Here is a 17,712-nt window from a genome sequence, read left to right on the forward strand (position 1 = left end):
CCCCAAGTTCTTCTGCACAGAACTGCTGCTGGTGTTTCTATCACATTGTCATGATCCCGTTGGCACAGTCCCCTCATTCAGTTTCAGCTCTGATCAGAAACATTTCCCATGTTCTGTATTTTCAGAAGTGCCAATGACTTTTGAGTGCCTCTGTTCTCAATGACAAACGATCTTGACTAAAAGTGGGCAGTTTCTTGTGGTGACATTTCCCCCCCCCCCCCCCCCCCCCCCCCCGAAATAACTTTAATGATTATTTTTTGCTGCATTTCCTTAACAGATATACCAGAATAAGAAGGTGTGTTCTCCATTCCATCAAGCATCTTAATTAGGATGTCTACCTGGAATGAGGGAAGTTGTATCAAAAAACAGATAGTGCCCATTTCAAAGCAGAAACTGAAGCACTGCTTTGGGAGCATGTCTTAGTGCTGCCAGGTGCTTCTCCTTAGTGTCTCCTTCTGACACAGTTTTGCTTTAATATTTCATGGAACATTCGATACAAAGCTCTACCGATGTCAGTAACAGATGGAGTAGCACTTAGCAAAATATTCTACAGCATATGTTCTCAGTATTGATCTGAGATCTGAACTATGGCCTTTTTCAACCTGGAAAAGTGCCTTCACTCTTCTCAAAAAAAAAAAAAAAAAAAAGGCCAAAAACTGATTGTTGGGGTTTTTTTTTTTGTTGCTGTTTGTTTTTTTCAGTTCATTGTTCCTTTGTTCTAAGAGAGCCAACTTTTAATCATACTTCTTAAAGTCTTAAGCATTAGTCACCCAAAAACATTACTTGATTTACATAGGCTCTTTCAGTGATAAACTAATGAAGGCTTATATAGCTCTTACTACCATATGGGATTCCATGCATAGTTCTTCCTCATCTGCATGTTTCCTCTGTAGCTGGTCACAGCTGTGTTCCCTGTTTGGAATGGTTGTCTTAGTTCATTTTCCATCAGTTGTGTTCATCTGTATTCTATCTTTTTTTTTCTGGCTTATTTTTTTTCAGTCACTTATTTGCCAGTTTCTCTTCAACTTTCTGTGTATGTTTGATTTCTTGATAAATGAACTAACCTGCAAGACTAACAAGTCTTCCAATATTTTTAGCATTTGCCAGGAAAGAAAGCTCTGTAGGTGAGGAAGCCTGCACATTACAAAGGTAAGTGAAGCAAAGTTCGTATGTAAGGACACTATCTTCTGTTAGAGCAGTTGCAGCTTCTAAAAGAGATGCTTTTAAATATCAAGAGAATGTTTTACATTGTGATCTCAACCATCACTACTAAAGTAATAACACTGTGTTTTGAAAGACATTAGAGTGAGTATTACCTTAAGGGAGCCTCCCATTTCTCCTGTGTAGTTGGGTCTCAAAAAGCCTAATGTCTGCTCTTAAATAATGTGAGGTAAGAGCAGTCAAATCAGTCAAAATACATAAATCAGAATTAATTCTCTCTAGTAGCTGCTGGCTGACCAAATCCTGTTTTGAGACTTGTCAGTAAAGATGCTCTTAGTGCAGGGGCACTGGCCTGAGTTATACTGGAGAAGGTATGCCTGACATGGAGCTAATTAGTCATGAATGATTTGGTACAGATGTATTTTGCTATTACTGTGCTTATGAAAGAAAACATCACACCACTAGTAGTATATACCAATAATGAAGCAGATAATCGTGAATGCATAAAGAGGATCTTGTGAGGATAAGTATTTGAGTAGTTGGTTAGCCTTATTTCACTTGCTTTCCTGTAAAGAAACATAATGAGCCATTAACGCATGTGTTTACTCCAAATCAGAGCATGCTTGAGTCAAATCCAAGTTTTGTAGATTTTCCTACTTTATTCATATAACAATTACAAATATTTCTACACTTTGGTATTTAATAAGCTGTGTGGTTTTATTTCTGAAAAAATGTCTTCAGAGAGGGTTTATTTCTTTCTGTTTTATGTGATGGTGTATATAGTCAATTGCAGAGGTAATTCTTGCCATATTTAATGTAAGTAAAACAGTGACTTACGTTTACTTGAATTTCTTGCCCTGTGCCCAGCTGAGCTACATATAGCCCCAGTAATTGTTTTAGGTCAGGGTGTTAGTTATTAACATTCTGTAAGATTCGCATATCCAGAAAAGGAACTGCAAGGAGACACCAGCAATTATTTATATCCCAGTGGTATAGCAAATGGCTGGGGGATACAAAGACATACAATAAGAAAAGAATTTAAAATGCTAGCTTGAGTGAGAATCTAGAGGCCCTCACAGTTAAATCACCATTCCAGGTTTTCCTTTCCTCTTGCATAAAATTCTTCCTCTGCTGCCATAATGGTGGTTGGTTATACTGTTATACTGAAACTGCGTATACACAATTCAACTCCTCAGGACAGATGTGAGTGAATTTCATCAGCTTTCTATTGTGTAAAAACACCAATGTGATTTAATCTTGGTAATCTCTGAGAAGCTGAAATGTGTATCTAGCCAATATAGTTTTCAAGAATCATAACTCAATCCAGTGAAAATTGTATTTCTTTGGGAGGAAAAAAAAAGTTACTTCCACATGAAATTTCAAGTGTTTGGCTATAGTAGTTAAGCAAGACTGTCCTGAAAGAGTGGCTCATATTATTTCTGATAAGTATATTTTCTGTTTCCAAAATAAAAATGCTCATTTGATTGAATTTTGTCTTCTCAGTAGCATGCTTAATAATTTATTCATTGGCTGAGTTCAGGCCTGGATTTGACACACAACATGAATACTCAGGTAGTGAAGTGATTAAAAAGATTCAGGTACTGATAGGCATTTTCAAGTGAATGCAGTTTGACTTTAGAATAATGGTAACTTTGCTGTTATTGCAACATAATCTGGTCCTGGTTACAACACATTGCAAGAGAGGGTTCTTGGGAGTTGCCCAAGGCATAGCAATGGAAATTAAATATAGTTTATTAAGCCAAAATTCTGCTTGCCTTCTCTCTTTAAAGGATAACCATTTGCAATAGAGTGAAGAGATAATATCATTTCATAAAGGATTCAAAAAACTTGGAAGAACTTTTTTCTAAAAGAATTTTTAGATTTTTTTTTTCATACAGAAATTTCTGTGTGACTACTTCAAAACAGGGGGGAAAAAAATACTGATTTTTCTCATCTTTTTCTAAATTAAATTCAAATGTAGACGCTTTCAGCTCAGCCAGGCTTGGATGTTATAATGATTTCTGGAGGAAAATATGGTTCCCTGGACGTTTCTCTGACCTCTTCTGCTGATCCATTCCAGCAGTAAATGTCTAATCACTTTCTGAATCATCTTACTATCTCAGAAGGTAGAGACAGGTTTGGTTTTGTTCATTTTTTTTGTCAAATCCCCATCTTCTTCCCACTCCTTTCTGCTTGGCCATCTGGGCTTCAGGGCAAACAAGGAGTGACAAGTGTATTCTTATCTACAGGTTTAAACAGTCTCTGCTGAAGAGGAAAAACTTTCCATGTATTCTAAAAAAGGAAATAGAACAAGTGTCCTGCAACAAGTGATAATTTGTTAGCATTTTAAGAAAAGCACACTATCCTAGAAATTGCAGGCAGCCTTTCTTATAACGTGATAAGGAGAATTACTGCTATGGCTATCTTTAAAAGGATACTGAAATGGAACGTATTTTGCAGCTGAATTCAAGACCTAATTCTGCCAGTCCCACTGAGTGGTAAGTAGCTCTAATGGTATTCTTTGAACAAAAAACACTTCAACTGTCTTTTTCAATGCGAAGCAGGGGTGAGGGGAAGGAGGGCACTTCCTTTAATTACACACACACAAAAAGTCTGTCTTCTGAACAGTCTTAAAATTGAACTATATGAAAGTACAAACTATTGCCACGTGAAATTTGGTTTTGATTTGACTACCTTTCAGATTTGCATGCTATGCATGGTCAACACATCTTGCATGCTTGTTTTGTTCAGCTGAAAAGTATATAATGACTTGAAATGAAAGAGTGGGTGATTTTCCTTTTTTTTTCTTTCTTTCTTTTTTTTTTTTTTGGTACTGTCCAGTAGAAATAAAGCAGTTGTGGGTTACTCTACATAGATTGGATGGAAAATAAGGCAAATAACTATTTTGAAGGAATTAATTATTTGCCAGAGCCTGATTAGCCCTTGATTCCATCTCAGTCATTACCTTCTTTACCACTGGCATTCATTTTGCACAGTCAAGCACTGCTTCTGCAGTAAGCAGGCCTAACTGAAGGCCTGAAACTGATGAGTTTTAAGTATCCTTATCCAGTTCAATTATGAGTTCATGTTCATTGGGAATGGTTGTGGAAAGGCCTAATTGTTTGTCGTGAGTGCTTTTGTTATGAGTGTGGTCTCTTTTCTTTCAGGTTGGTAGATGTGCATATTTTGGAGTCTACCTCCCATGCAGTTACTTGTGTTAATATTTTCTGCTATGAAAATAGCTTTGCTTAAGTTTAAAGGCCCTTATTGTGAAGGGAGTGGAAAATCGGGATATTTGAGTTGTCAATATATAGCTGATAGAATTGCTAAGCATCTCTGCATGGTATTGAAAGTAGAAGGGAGAAAAAGGTAAATGCAAGATGTTGATGGCAGTAGGGAAGGATCAGGTTGCAGAAGAATATCTACACAGAGATAGCAGTCCTAATCTAACATCCCTACATGGATTCGCATTGACGCCAGTGGTACTTTATGCTACCACTGAGAACAGACCATCTGTTAAAGTATTTTGCTGTAAAAAGACAAATCTGTGAATGAGGTGGCATGTGGTTAAACTGTGTTGTCATACATGGCCAGTGAAGTATGTGCTTCCACCAACAGAATCACAGCTCTCTCTTCTGGGCCAAAGCTCTCCTGTCTCTTCTATGAGAGAAGTGGGCCCAAATTCCTTTAGGCAGGTGATGGGCATCAGCTTGGTCACAACTCCTATCACAGGGAGGGGGGAGGGGGTAGAAATTGGTGCTTACCCCCTTTCGTTAAGAGAAAACAGAGGCAGTTTTTGTTCTGTGACCAGCCCACCTTGTCAGACCTCTGTCATCTTCAAAGTCTGAGCACAAGGAACATATGTGATGTCTGTGGAACTGTGAAAGGCTTAAGTGGAAATCAGGACTACCAAGCAGCTGTGTATCAAAGGCCTGAGTGGTTGACCATGCACAACCAGCACCAGAAAGGGGAACCAGAGTGTTTTAAGGAGAAAAATGAATGTGTGGGCAGAACTGTCTCTAGAGCTGGACGGCAGCTGAATTTTTGGCTGCTCTAGTCAAAGGGTATGCCAAACGTATTCACTCAAGCTTAGGTGTAATAGATATCTCTAAGTTCACATACATTCTCTGGATTCAAAGTGTTCCATTTTACTGCAGAAGGAGCCAGTCTGTGAAAATCAATCCATAGCTGTCCTGTTCAATCAGTCTGAAGAACACACTGAAATCACAAACCACAGGAGTTGGTATTCCTCCCCCAGCTCTGCTCTTAACGGGATGCTGACATCAAAGGATATAGGAGCTGTAGTAAGCAAGTGGTCAGAATGCAAGCAACCAGTTTGAATTGCTGAAATCGAATTATAAGTAGCAGCTGGCTTCTCTTCTAACTGAGGATCCAATGTTTTTTTTTGTTGTTTTTGTTTTTTAAAGAGGGGGAGGAACCCAGACCAAACAAAATTCCAAACTAAATCCATCTGTCTACTTCTGCTCAACGAAAGTTAAATAGTAAGTGTGGTGCTTTGAAGCCTAGATGAAAGTGTCACTGTTCAGCAAATGTGCAGTCTGTACAAACACACTTTCATAAGGGCAGATGTCTTCCTACAGGAGGAAAAAATAAATCTCTCTGCAGGTTTCCCTTTCCTCTGTGCCCATCTTAATTCTCCCGAATCATGAAATGCAAGCGCGGGCAGGCAGTTAGCGTGCAGCTCCTGCACTCATTTTGGCTGAGTCATGAAGTACAGCACAGGCTGCTTTGTCTCAGGGCACTGGGCAAGGAGGCCGCCGTTGAGAGCGGCTTTGGCAGAGAGGGAACACAAAAGCGGGATTTGGAGTGCGTGACGAGGCAGTGCTGACTGGAGCGACTGCAGGGAGCCCCTCAGCCTGCAGCCCTCCTCACAGCCACCTCACGGCAGCTCACGTGAGGGCAGGAGGAGTTTGGATGGAAACTGTTTTCTTCTAGCACGTGGTTAGTTGAATCTCTAGATCACTAAGCTGACAATTAGCCCAGTCACTGAGTACTATTTATTTCCACTGTTCACACAGTATGTCTCCTGCACTCAATTTTAGTATGAGAACTGCTCCCAAGGAAGTAGGCCTCACTGTGCCCCAAGGTACCCCTTGCAGCCCCTTGCTCCCCATGCGGTGTGCTTGAAACAACTGCCTCCCACTGTAATGATGTCCTACAGCCTTTGCTCACAATGAAAATGGCTTCGGGTTGAACCCTCACCCTTATTATCATCCTCAAAAGAAAAGTTAAGTATGACAAATTTGTTAAGGATATCTGTATGGTGCAAGCCCAGTTCCCCAATTGAGTGGCAGGCTGGCACTCACGTAATATATTTCCAGTATGCTCTAATTCTGTTTAGTATTTAGGAAAATAGTTTTTAATCTCTTATTCTCTATATAGTAATGAAATCAACTGTGATTCTTCATAGTAATTAGATATTTGATTTAACATCCAGGCTTTTCACTTCTAAAAATAGAACAGGAGACAAAGGCAGGTACAGGCACAATGGATTAAATTATTTTGCTTAACAAGGACAGAAATAAAAGGCAGAAGTCTCTGTATGTTGTATTACTTGCAGTAATTATCAATGTAGGGTCCATAGAGTTTTTGTGATTCTAGAACTAAGCGATGGATTTATTCTGGTTATTTTTTTTTTATTTCTGGTGACTAAGCCTTCTGTCATTTTATCCCACCAGAGGAGATGAAAAACTTAATTGTTGCACCAATAGCTGGTTTTTACATTTACATTTGTATTTGATCACACCTTCACTGAAAATAGTGACTCCCCAGTAGTCAGGGCTGTGCTCGGTACTCTTACTTTCCCCTGCCTAATGGAAAAGGGCTCAGGGTGGTTTCTTTATGAACGTGTATTAACCTTAAAAGAAAAAAAAAAAAAATCTTTACAGTTCCTGTTATGCTCTCAGCAAATGTTAATGCTGCGGTAGAAACTACATATGCATCACATTAACCACAGAAGATGTTATCCTGATAAGTGTTTCACTTGCATCCTCAGCTGCACTAATACTAGGCCTACTGCGAAATTCATCCATTGGAAAATTTCTATCTATTTTGAAGCCTTTGACATGTTTACTAGAAGGTTACTGGGGACTGCTCTCAACTACAGTGATGACAGATGGGTTTATTTAAACTTTGTGGGTACTTTTGGAGACTGAGACCTGCCTAACATGTTGTAAGAATGCCGGGATTATAAATGATGCTATCCCATGTAATCACCATGGCTTACCTTAGTAACCCTTGAAAAGTAGTGCCACTGTTGCTTGAATGGAGGCTGGAGTGATTTTTGTTCTGTTTGGAGTATCAGGATTAGAACCATCTCAATACATCTTGTACATATCTTTAAAGTAAGATGATGTTGATGTACTGTGCGTTATGCTGGATATCTTCAGTAATTTGTGCAGTAAGAAACAGGTTTGGGCTTTTTAGCACAAGTTTATGGTTTCTCTTTTTCAGTCCGTACTTTCCACATTTTTAAAAGGATTCCTCTGGTTTCATTCGCAAATAGATAACGTCAGGGAGGTGTTCCCATTCCCTAAAAAAGATAGGGGAAGGCCTCTGGTAAATGCAACGTAGGCGTTACCTTGCATTCCAGACACGGTCTGCCTTCTGCTTCTCTGAGCCTTCCCAGAGAGAAAGTACCTGAGATACTTTTGTTGTTGACATTGTGTAACCGTCGAAGAGGCATTAGTGACTGTTTGGAAATAATGCTGGTTTGACTGACGTGATCGTTTCAAAGCCACAGTGCAGATTACTGTCATAGTTCTGCTTCCATACATTATTTTAAAGAAGCACTGAGGCAGTGGGTTATGTAATCCCAGTGACTGCTTTGAACAATCACTGGATGTCAAAATGCATCATCTCTGGAAGAGAGAGAACAAAATGGAAGAATGGAGTGATTGGTAAAATTGAAGTAGAAAGTATATTTCGTACTCTTTAAAAGGTACTTACGAACATAGGGGTTAGTGTATTGGAACTGTTAAGTTCCAATCCCTGTTAGCAGGAATTGTGTTTGTGTATAGCAAGAGAAGAGAGAGAATAGAAAAAAAAAATATGTATATCTGTATCAGAACGTGGAATTATGAGATTTCAGAGGTTGCAATAAGATTAGGGTGATATTGAGATGACTGAGATGGTCTGACCTTACCTAGTCACAGTGCATTAAGTATAATGTAAATTACAGTCCTTGTCTTGTGCATGTTACTGCTGACTTTTCTGAAGAGCAATATATGTTGAAGAAATTAGTATTGGAAAAACAGACTTGCCATGGGCAAATAGTTGGAAACTTTTTAAGAGGTATGTATATCTTCACAAGGTTTAAGCATGAAATACCAGTCTGGGCTTCTTAGGCATGTCTGTACTATGTGACACTGCCTTGTTCAACCTTGATGGTTGTAATAGTCGCTTTGCTTACTCAAGAGAATAATTAAGGGTACAGTTTCATTTTATAGCTCATCTGATGTAACTGAGCCTTGCCACCTGAATGATAGGTTAAATTTGAAGGTCATGTGGCCAATGAGATAATTGGATAGCTTCACTGCTCCCACGCAACTTTCAACCATGCCATCATTGGATCCAAAGCAATAAATATTTGGCTGGATCAGAGGAGAAAAGCAATTCTTCTGGTGGGTATTGACAGCTGTATAGGTTTAGCTCTGACACGAGGGGACACCTTTCAACTTCCTAGGCATGAATGTGTGCTCAAGAGAAGTAATTGGAATTTATTTTGGACTATATGTTCTCTTTCGTTTCATATTCTGGGGGTTGTCAGTATAGTTCCAGCTGAGCTCAGAGGTGAATGAATATCAGTTTCTTCATTGCCTCTTGCTGCAAAAGTCTTAAGTAGAATGAGTTACCTCTGTACTAGTTGTACTGTCACCAGTGCAGGAATTTGTGCCCCTTCTCTGACAGCTAGTTTCTCCTACTCTGATTCCTGTCTGCTTCAGAGGAATACCGTTAACCTGAGCTGTTTCTAAAGAGGATCCCAGGAGGGCAGGGAAAAGCAAATGAGCAACAGTTTCTGCTTCCGTCCTTTGTGCGGGTGTGTACGTATGTGTTGCTGGGTTGCATGACTCACCGTGCTGCCTGATGAAGTAAATGGGAATGCGTGAGCTTCCAAAGCAAGTACAAAGTATTTCCCATAAATAGTGATACTGCACTTTTATGACTCTGCAGAGCTAAATTTAGAGATGGCTTCAAGATGTGCTTTCTAAAAAGTAACGTTTCTTTATACCTGCCATTCCCACTTCACACACACACACACACACACATACACAGGCATACTACAGAGCTGTTTGGATGGGGATGGGGAGCTGCTGTCTGCATGCACTCCTATGAGTTTTCTTATTGCAGTGCTTGTACCTGTATGTGGTATAAACTCAGCTCTTTTAGGGTGATTGACATTGTATGTATGTAAAACAGCGGGGGAGGGCGTGATTTAATATCTTCTGCTGAATTGAAAACAGCATATGTGATAAAAACTCAGAGTGTGCTTTGTATACTTCAGGCTGGTTTTAGAAATCACATAAAATGCAGTGTGGAGTCTGCCTGGCTACTCGGACAGAGCCGTGACGTCTGTCCGCTTTACTCAGCGGGGATCCCATGGTTCCTGTTCACCATTCAGCATGTGTTGACTCCTGCTGAGAGAAGAGAAGTTCCTGTTCCGGGCAGCATAGGACAGTAACTCATGCCTTGCTAATATGAATCAGCTTGCAGATTTATTTATTTTTTTTAGCCTCCACTGTGGGGATATTTTAGGTTTTTGCTTGGCTTGTGGCACAGCCACACCTCCGAGCTAAGCATTGGTCTCCTGTAGTCAGTATTCCTCTCTTCTCTATTCTGTCCCCCGTCTGTTCCCCAGGGCTGTGGCAGAGCAGGATGGCACGTCAGCCCTGGCTGCTTTCATTGGGAGGTTTGGCCTCAGTGCTGAAAGCTGACTCAACACTTGTTCATAGTTTAAAGGGGCCGAAGTCTACTTTATACTGTATGTGACACAGCTTTTAACCTCTGAAATGCCATCCTCCTGTGGATCGCCCTGCAAAACTGCTCTTGTTTTTTTTTTTCAGTATTATTATGGAAAGGACTATGGGGAGTACCAGCCTGGCTGGACTGACCTCCCACGTAACATCACTTCGTTGATAGTTCCAATCAAAGTAACACTGTCCACGGGGAAAACAACGTGTGCTGTTTTGGTTTGGTTTGGTTTTTTTTAGCATTCCTCTGGTTATTGTTTTGAAATCACTGGAGGAAGCAAACATGTTTTCCAGCATTGCATTTTGATAAAGAAACCAGCACTGAATGAATGCTTCATAACATGCTGCCAGGAATCCACACGGTTCTCAACAGATCATCCTTTTGGTTTTCAGTAAAGTGCTTAATCACCTAATGTGAAGGATGGAATTTATGCAGCGAGGTGCACTATTAGATGCTGAAGCACTCATGAATTTCTATTCAGATGTGATTGCTGTAACTATTAAGATAGATCTCTGGCTAATATAAATGTATTAAAGTCCTGCGGAGATTTCCTTACCAAGCTAAACAAGGTGGGCTGGATTTATACTTGAAGAAATTCATTCATGATTGCTCAGATATTCTGAGTAAAGTAAACCTGTGGAAACTAAGGCTTGAAGAGACTGGGATAACTACCATAAATCAGTAAGTATGAGTTATACCTGAACTGCTTCTGACAGGTATATAGGTGCTTGTTAAAAGCTAGGTCATTATGGAGGGGGTGAGGGTCCCACAGAATTCATCCCAGAGCTTTTATTTTCTCTTCAACATGTTCCCTGGATGTTTAGTTTACACCTTTAGTGTAAGCCCAGTTCACTGTGTGCATAAAGAACGCTGTACCTCCTTGTTGCTCTGTCTCTGCAACAGCCTTCCTATAACTATCATCTTTCCCCACAGTTGAAAAACTCCTCCTGTTTAAGCTAAAAATTATTATCGCCAACTATGCTTCACAGACCAACTATAGTTTTTTAGTTTTCTTCTGGATCGTATCACATCTTGAGGGGTGACTCCTAAGCAGAGCAAAGTATCCAAGCAGCAGCTTTAATCGGTAAGAAGAGTGGAAGGTTTATCTTGCATATCTTGCAGCACTTCTGTTTATACATCTCAGTATGTTTGCCTTTTTCACAAGAGTATGGCAGTGTTGACTTGGGTTTGCGATTCACTCTCATCCCAGCTGGTAGCTACAGCTTCTCCTGTGTTTATGCAGAGAACCATTCAATAAAAACAAAAAATATTAACCTTGATTTATTTCCTAATTATTTTAGACCATTTTTTTCCAGCTTGCCCACGTTGCTCTGAATTCTGCTCTTGGTCCCTGAAGTGCTCAGCTTCCTCCCAGCATGCTACTTTATATCACTTTCGTATGTATTTATATCTGTATATCTGCAAGACAGAATAACATCTGTCCACAGAAACTGATTTGGTACAACCTTCCATAGTGATACTACAATTCCTTTTGAGTTTTCCAGTTGGTCTCTCACACTTCCATTATTTTGACCAAAGTCTGCTGACGTTACTTCTGTAAGTTGCATGTAAGAAGTCCAGTCTTTCATCAAGTTAAATGATAACCATGTTTCTCCATCCATAAGTCTGTTAAACCCGTGACAGTAGAAAATATGAGTTTGATGCAATCTGCTTTAACGAGTCTGTAGCTGTTGCTTATCAACCTACTATCTTCTAAAAATAGTTATTTGTTCCAATATATTTTTCCAGGAATTGAAATTAGACTGACTGCTCCTTGATAGCGCAGTTTGTGCATGTATTTTTTTTTTTAATTCCATGTAGGGATTGTTTTTTTCCTACTTTTCCAGTGTTCTGAGACCTTCTCTATTCCATAGTTTTCAAAGATAATCGGCAGTGGCTCCAAGGTAGCTTTGTCTGGCCAGATACTTCAGAGAGACCGTATTAGATTCGTTGAGCTCCAAAAACAAAGAATTTTAAGTAAGTGGCCTCTCCTGTTTCTGTCACACACTCATTCCTGTCCCCCTCTCCCCCACTCCTGGGTCAAGTTCTTTCTCCTTTTGTGCATGTGCTTTGTTTTGTGGGACTTTGTTGTTGTTTGTTTGTTTTTAACTAAATTAAATATTAAGCTCTTCTTCATTCATTGGATTACTGCTTTTAGTAAGCTGTTTGCTTTGTTCATTGTCAATTACAAATAATCAACTCCTATTCCTACCATGATATAACTACCAATAATCTTGAATCTTCTTTGTGTTCAAACTCATTCTTCTTCTTTTATAGGATTTCCTTTCTTGTTTTGAATTCCAGAGACTAAGCCAGTACCTTTCAGTGAACTCAACAGATTGAACAAGACAAGTGTAAGTGGTTTTCCAGATCTACTTTTATTCGCATAGTTCTTCCCTGAACGCTTTCCAAACTTCACATGTCTCAAATCTAAATTTGCTGAATAAATGTCAAGCAGCTAAATCCGAGCAATGCTGCTAAAGGACTTGACTCGCACCCTTCTGGTGACTGGTTACCACGTAGCAAGAATGTGATTGCAATGGAAGCTGATCTGTAGCCTGAGTGATGCCAATACTTGAAACCATAACAGCATCAAGATGAGAGAGTGGAAAAATGGATGGTGTTTCTGGATAGATGTTCATCTGGATGCGTACTCACAATCCTTACTAGTATAAGTCTTGGGTGCGCTGCCCTTCTTCCTCCTTTGGCCAATCCCTCTGTTCTCCCCAACTTGTGATGTATTTTAGTTGTCTGCACCACAAGCACTTCTATGTTTCTCTTGCTGGCAACCTTAAGCAGCATCTCAAGTTTTCTTACTTTGTATAAAACAGCCTGCTTCAAGGAAATCAAATTATAAACTTTGTCTCCCTCCTTGAAAATGTGCCTTTTCTCGCTTCAGTGGGAGAGGTAGAAAGATGGTGTGCAAAAGGTCTGCAAGATGAAAACAGGGAATTACAGCTTTTCTGTTGGTGAACATCCAGGTTGCTGAGTGCACAGGCCAGCTCCAAAGGCAGTAAAATTAACCTCCTGCCTGGACACTCAGCAAGGCTATCAGAGTAAATCTCAGCTGCTGGAGAGGGCCAAGCAGAAAGCTTCAAGATATGTGGTCAGTAGGTGAGGAATTGAGGTTGCACTGAGAAGTTTCATCTTAGGCTTATCGGTATGGAAGCGTGAATCAGTTAGTTCAGGCAAAATGATTTTTAGTATGAGAGACCAGAGCTTTAAAGTGGAGTTTTGGAGGAGAAGTTAATGATAAATTTGCAACAAGAGCCAAACTGACATCATCCAATGGATTTCACTTGAGTAACTGCCTCTGTACACAATGCACTATTTATTCTTTTATGCTCGTGTTTAGCCTGTGCTTTGAATTGAATTCCTTGAAGGTCTTACCAGCAGTTACCTTCATTTAGAGTGCCCAAACTGTGGTGGGATGTAGTGAAAATGCAATTGCGTTCAGGGAAAAGGAGCAAATGCTGTAGCCTCCTTGCAGTTGCAAAACAGTAATGTAAAACCACAGAACAGTTTAACAAATTATGTTGTTTCTCTGTAATGGTGGTGGTTAGTTCATCAGCCCTTTGCCTTTTTTCTACATTGGTGCCTGGTAACTCAGCTCTCTACCTGGAGCCAGGTCATCAACTGGCCGTTAGCTTAGTGTGGAATGTGAAGCTCTGACAGGTGTCTGCAAGTGAAGCTGCTGTTCTTGGCTGAACTAAAGGAGCAATTACTTCTTGGATCTGATGTCCTCTATTCTTCTACGTGTATCTGCTCAGTTCCAGGGAAGAAGAAAAAAAGTCTTGCTGAAACAACCATCTGTGAGGTTCTTCTCTTTCCAATTAAAATGCATCTGCCTTAATTCAGATATTTTCCTCTTCCAGTTCAGTAATGCAGCCTCCACGGAATAGACATTCTGGCAGGGTAGAGGGGGGTGGGCATGTCTCAATGCAGCTCTTAGTTCTGGTCACCTCTGCAGAGCATCCATACCCACAGGGGTACAGCACCTTCAGAGTAACGCTTTGGCTGACGCTGAACATTCAGTATAGGTGAACCTTCTTGTGCTGTGGATAAATACATCTTGAAAAGATTGCTGGAAGGATTTTCTAAAGGCAGACCGTCCTGAGTATTCACCTGTTGAACATGCTGAAACTGGAACAGCAGTGCTTCCCGCAGGGAACAACTTGTTTTATGGGAAACAAGGCCTTCTTAAGAGGCTCGTTTTAAATTACTGGGAAACTTTGGAAACTGTAGATGTTTACTCATCCAAGTAATACACTCGATAGTTTTTGAAGGCCACTCTCATGCTTTCTACGCAGCTTTCTGAATCTATAAGCAAGGTCAGCTGTGAGATCAGACAAGGTTGTTCAGGGCTTTATCCAGTCTAAGTCTTAAACCCCCCCATCCTTAGAAGTCTTTGCTTTGTGCTGTCTCCTAAGATTTTAACTTAGAGTGTATATATTGTTGTTTTTTCCCTTCCTTTTACTAAATAATTTGATTTGCATAAAAATATTGGCCGCTAGCACAGAGCTAAATAACTTTCAAAAGCTTCTTTCAAGCAGTTCCATTGCTCATCCCAGTTCAGTTAACCTGTTGTTTTGAAGGATGTTATCTCTCCAGTTTCTTGGTATGTGAATAACACTGTTCATCTATTAATTGTTCTTATTTGTTAAACAACGAATGGTAAAACCTGCTAGGAAGTATCAGGATGATGTATGGAAAAGGATTTCTTAATTCTCATAACCTTCATCTACATCATAAGATGTAGTTGGTTCTTATTCTATTAAGAATTGATGCATTAAGGAATAGAGGTGGAAGTAAAGCTGTGTGCTCATGCTATAATTTGTTGAACATTTGGATTAACATACAATGTTAATTGCAATTAGAAGACATTTCACAATAAGCATGTGGTTAATTGTATTGCAGAAGAATGGCATGTACCAGAATCAGCTTCTGCTCATCACCAACTACTGTTGGTAATTTGGGACTACTTTTCCAGCACTCTTTCTGAAAGTGCCCTCAAGAAATTTTACCACCTGTTCTATCTACATATATGGAGCTTGATAAAACTACATGCATCAGATCTGTGTTTAAAGGTTTGTGCTCCTGAAGTCTGTTTACGCTCTTGAACAGCCCTGTTCATTGCAGGTAAAGCAGTCGGGTATTGCTGGCTATGTTCATATAGCCATAGATATATGGTACATCCCGTATGCTCTGTAGTTACACATTACAATGAAATTAATACTGCTGTACCCAGTGCGATCTCCAAATCTAGTTAATATTTATATTCCAAAGTTAGAATGTTTGGCCTAGATATACTGACAGCATGACTTCATTTTAATATCATCTGATCTGAGATTCAAAACCTTTTAAAAATGGCAGTTATCTGCTTCTTCATCAGCTTTTCATATCAAAGAGATTAGTTTTGCCATATTAGCAAAACTTTAGATTTGTTACAGGTTATTTGCATGCAGGCTTTTGGCCAGCGTATGCCTGCCTGTGTTAGCTGAGGGGATTTCTCAGAATGCATTTCCACTGAATTATGTGAGGATACTCATACATCTGAAGGTCTCCAGCTGTATAAATATTTACAAGATTGATAATAGGAATGTTCTGCTAGTAGAATGGACGAGGAAAGATGTGCTAGTTGTTGAGAGAATAAAGGCACGTATTTGACTGATTGTGGAGGAAATGATGAAACTCCTTTGAAAATCCAATTAAAGAAATGGAGGGAAAGAAACGACTGCTGAAGACTTAACTAAGACATGGTTAAAAGGTTATCCAACACATTCAGCAGGCTTTCAGCTATGTACAATACCAAAGAAACTGCCGTCCTAAGCAATGCATACTTCCAAATGCCTTTATTTATGGAAGTCTTTTAAATACATCCCATAAATGTGCTGTTTCTTATGGGCCATGTAACAAATCAGTACCACATTTCCTTTCTCCTCCCCCTGTTGAGGCACGAGTCGCCGAATGCTTTCAACTGTGCTTCAGTGGAACGGGTACTTGGACAGACTGGTCCATTTAAAAATACCCCCACTGACAGACGTATTTCAGAAGCTAACTTGAAACCATCCCGTAAATTACAGCTTTGTAGCCATGTTTACAAACAGCCTTTGCTTTACAGGACACCCAAAGTGCTCAGCTTTCTTACCGGTTATTACCCCTTATTCCTCAGCCTGAGCCATGAAAAGTCACTTTATGAAAATGCGTTTCCCTGCCGGTACTCTGTCTTCATATAAAATGCCTTCACTGATTTAACACCTCAACTTTAGCTCTGAGGAAAGCTGAACTCTCTCTCCCTTCTCCCCTCCTGCCGATTCCTGTGTAAAAACAAAGAAGAATGAGATGACTTTTTACCTCAAAATTACTGAATTTATATAACAATGGCTGAAGGTTTTGCAGGCTTTGTTTGGTGAAACTGTTCCTGTGTGTGTGTGTGTGTGTGCGTGTGTGTAAAAGGTGTATTTGAAACACATCATCTTCTCTAATAGTTGACATGTCTCAAAATGGTGGTTTTTTTAATAAATGTGTGTGGGGGGGGGATGTTGTTTTTTTTCATCTCACATGTGGAAAAATGCCAAAATTGAAACATTCCACTTCTAAATCAGTGCACACAGGGTGAAGGTTAGTACTCTCTCCTGTGGCAGATCTAATGTTAGGTGCATCTGAGCTGAGGACGCTTGGAGTTGGGTCTGAGGGCACTGGACCAGGCTGCGGGTAGGGCCTGCAGTGCTGGAGTTCAAGGAGCGTTTGGACACTGCTCTCAGACACAGGGTTTGAGTTTTGGGTGGTGCTGTGTGGAGCCAGGAGTTGGACTCAGTGATCCCCGGGAGTCCCTTCCAACTCAGGATATTCTGTGATATGGAGCCCGTGCCAGAAATTGAATGGGATTACAGATGAGCATACGTAAGTAACTCTAACACAGGTGCATAAAATTCCCTTATAAGAAGAAAACGGACCCTTTTAAAGGAGTGAAGTATTTATTTCTCGTCTCGGGTTCATTTCCCACAAAAACCTGTATGGCTTTCTAGCCACGAGTACACCCTGCTGGAATCACGAGGGCTTTCACTGCTGCTGCCTCGTGGCTGCTCGCCGCCCCGGGTTGAGAAGCGAAAGGCTGGGGCTGCCAGCAGCTTCGGTGGCTTTCGTCAGCACCCGTCAGCCGGGAACATGCGGCGTGGGGGCACTGCGCGCAGTTTGGAGCTCTCAAGCAGAAGCCACGAATCCTTGATGCAGAAGCGATTCTCTCTGGCCGCATCTGAAACGCCAGGCCAGAGGGGGTCTGTGCAAGTAACTACTCCCGGAGCTCGCTGACCGCCTCCCCTCGGGCCGCAGCCGCGGGTCAGAGGGGCAGAGCTCGGGGACTCTACGTCTGCCGTGCTGCGCGGGAGGCGGCGGAGCGGCAACGCCGTCCCGCCCTGCAGTGCTCCCAGCGCTGCCGCCCGGCCTGGGGGCGGCGAGCCCCTCCCGGCAGTCGCTCGTGACTCCCGCCCGATCCGGCCGCCGCGGGGCTCTGCTCCTCAGCCCCGCCCCTCCCCGCCGCTCCTCAGCGGAGCGCCGCGT

At 40.9% G+C, this 17,712-nt stretch overlaps 1 non-coding gene across 1 annotated transcript; it reads right to left on the bottom strand.

Annotated features, from left to right (window-relative positions):
• Positions 1–17,585: 17,585 nt before the first annotated feature.
• MIR6687 (microRNA 6687) lies at positions 17,586–17,695 on the bottom strand. Its single transcript, NR_105557.2, has one exon. It is a non-coding gene; the product is annotated as a microRNA 6687 (primary transcript).
• Positions 17,696–17,712: the final 17 nt, after the last annotated feature.

The sequence above is a fragment of the Gallus gallus genome, chromosome 3 (genome assembly GCF_016699485.2).
Source record: "Gallus gallus isolate bGalGal1 chromosome 3, bGalGal1.mat.broiler.GRCg7b, whole genome shotgun sequence".
NCBI classification, from domain to species: Eukaryota; Metazoa; Chordata; class Aves; order Galliformes; family Phasianidae; genus Gallus; species Gallus gallus.